This window comes from Helianthus annuus, chromosome 8 (assembly GCF_002127325.2).
Source record: "Helianthus annuus cultivar XRQ/B chromosome 8, HanXRQr2.0-SUNRISE, whole genome shotgun sequence".
Lineage (NCBI taxonomy): Eukaryota > Viridiplantae > Streptophyta > Magnoliopsida > Asterales > Asteraceae > Helianthus > Helianthus annuus.
In genome coordinates, this window is record NC_035440.2 from 26,734,025 (window position 1) to 26,736,918 (window position 2,894).

General features: G+C 34.2%; 1 long non-coding RNA gene across 1 annotated transcript; it reads right to left on the minus strand.

Moving 5' to 3' along the window:
- Positions 1-696: 696 nt before the first annotated feature.
- LOC110870977 lies at positions 697-2,515 on the minus strand. Its single transcript, XR_002553400.2, has 3 exons — positions 2,091-2,515; positions 1,822-1,856; positions 697-998 (listed from the first exon to the last, which is right to left on the minus strand). It is a non-coding gene; the product is annotated as an uncharacterized LOC110870977 (long non-coding RNA).
- Positions 2,516-2,894: the final 379 nt, after the last annotated feature.

Here is a 2,894-nt window from a genome sequence, read left to right on the forward strand (position 1 = left end):
GGTTAGTAAGGTGTCACAGTTTCTTTAGATACCTACTGATCGACATTGGGTCGCTGTCAAGCGGATTTTGCGGTATCTTAAGGGTACCATCTCTCATGGGTTATGCATACGTCGGTCCGCTTGTGTTGATTTACATGCTTATAGTGATGCTGACTGGGTTGGGTGTCTTGATGACCGATGTTCCACCGCATGTTATTGTGTTTTTCTTGGGCCCAATCTCATCAGTTGCAGTTCCAAGAAATAACATACGGTTGCTAGGTCGAGTACTGAGGCTGAGTACCGTGCTCTTGCTCATACAACTGCTGAGTTACGATGGATTACATCTATATTGCATGAGCTACATATTACGATGCCTTGTCCACCATATCTTTGGTGTGACAATATTGGGGCTACATATCTTGCAGTCAACCCAGTGTTTCATCCGCGTACGAAACACTTGGAGATTTACTTGCATTTTATTCGTGACATGGTTTTGGCAGGTATTTTAAGCGTTCGATATGTTTCCACTACGCTTCAGATTGCAGATCTTTTGACAAAAGGATTGTCTGGTGCTCGTTTTGACAGTCTAATATATTTCCTATGTGTAGAGTTTGTTACAGTAGGATTGTTAGTTATAGAGTTAGTGAGGTGTTAAGCATGTGTGTGTCTATATAAACAAAGATTGTGCATTCATTTGTGTAATGTTGAAATGAGAAAGAATTCAAGAGAAACTGATACTCACTTTAAGTCATAATACCGAAATCGTTCACAAGACAAAATGGATTTGAGAACGACTGAATGGAAGAAATGAAACCCTAGTTTTAGGTAAGAATGAGCGACTGAAGACTAATAGACGTGAAAGATGGCCCAAGTGACACTGAAAGAGAATAGAAAGATTGCATCATCCAGATGTGTAGTTTTTGTCCCAATATATGTTCTGCAATTTCCACACAATGCCTCTCCAAAGTATCTAAATGTCCAGAACTGCACCTCTAACTTTGAAAAGTGTCCATAAGCTCCTTCAGAATACCAAACCAACATTATCACATCCAAATTTATATAATATGTTTGCAACACTAAATTGACAAATGTTTGCAACACTAAATTGACATTTAACATATCTTTTTAACAGGTTTCTCTTTTTCTATTATAATATAACATTAAAGGGTAAAAGGTGGATAGATCGGATCTATGTTGCTTACATCCAGTTCAATGAATTCAATCACATCAAGGCAATAAAGTTGAAGACAAATTTATGACTTTTAAAAAATGTGACAAAGAAACAGAAATATAGAAATATGAAAAACAACACAACACAACCATGGTCAGTGAAATTTGACTCTCTTTTTTGTTCATAGTATACTCCAAGTCTTTCGTAATAACATAAGTTAGATAATTAATCATCATCATTATACTCATCATTATACTCAGTAAATCGCACCACTAGCAAAGTTAAGGTAGGATCTGAGCAAGGTAAGACGTAGACAGCCTTATCTTTACCCCATAAGGATAGAGATACTGTTTTTAGTGATACCCTCGGTTCGATAAGTTAGATAATTAACAAATAAAATATAACGTCCTTCAACTTCTACAACGAAAATGTTCATTTTTAGTTAAAAGTCGGAATTTATTATTTGATATATTTTAGATAAAGAAAATATTACTTGATTTGTTTACAACAAAGTAATTTTTGAATGATCACAAAGTTTTGGTAAGATATCTAATCTCAGATTAGATATCTAGTAAGATAATATATAAGGTGTGTCGCAGTCAAAGTTGTTGATTTCGAGAAATGTTTATATAACATATACGAAAATAAACTAAGTTCAATTAAAAGCTTACCCGAATGGGAAACTATGCCACTCTTCCAGCACAACCTAAAGTAAAATGTTAGTATTCTTGTAGTATACAATTAAGGGTATTCAGATCCAAATACTTAAAACGGTTTTAATTTTTTATTTCTCACAAAAGACAACTTTTTGGTATCAAACTGAGAAAAAAAGCACATGCATTAGATAAATTACCAAACTTTTGTTGATGATCAATGAAAGTGTTATCTAACCAAATAACAAATTAAAAGGCTCAAAAAGTAAGGAATTCAGTAACATAACCTTGATGACTGGTTTTGACACATGGAGGACTTCATGAGACGTGAAGAAGACTGAGTAGAATGTACAAGATGAGACATATGCACGACTCCACATACGCCATCTGCGGAGACCATCACACCAATCGATGGGTTCCGCAAATGGCATACAGGGAGCCAGGCATGTATTTACACTCATCAAACATGTCTACGTGTTTGATTCATGTATATATGATCCATACTCACGAATGTACCTCTAAGTCAAAAATGAACCCTGCAAGTTAAGAAACATATGATAACATGATAAGAACATGATTTTGGTTGGGTAAGAAACATACTATAAGCAGATCTTGAGGATGAGAATAGGGTTCTATAAAGTATAAACTATTCCAAGCTAGAAAACACAAGAAGATAGAAAGAAACAAAGAAAGAAAGAAACAAACAAAGAAAGAAAGAAAGAAAGAAAGAAAGAAAGAAAGAAAGAAAGAAAGAAAGAAAGATGTGGGGTTGAAGCTTTACTAAGGATCCATTATAACTTTTGGTATCACATATACACATATATGAGATATGTATTTCTGTCTTACACACAAAGGAGATTGGGGATTGGGGTTTAAAAAATCTCCTTTGTTTTTCTTTCTGGATAGTGAAGCAAAGGTTGCTTTTCTCTTCTGAACACATTTTGTCTCCATGTGTTTGGATATTACGATTCCCTCCCAACTCCCAAGTGTTATCTTTTTAATCAATTAAGTGATATTTAATTTCTAATTGTATTAAAACAGTTTGTATAATATTTCAAAGTTAATATGGTTTTACACGCCATAATATTGGA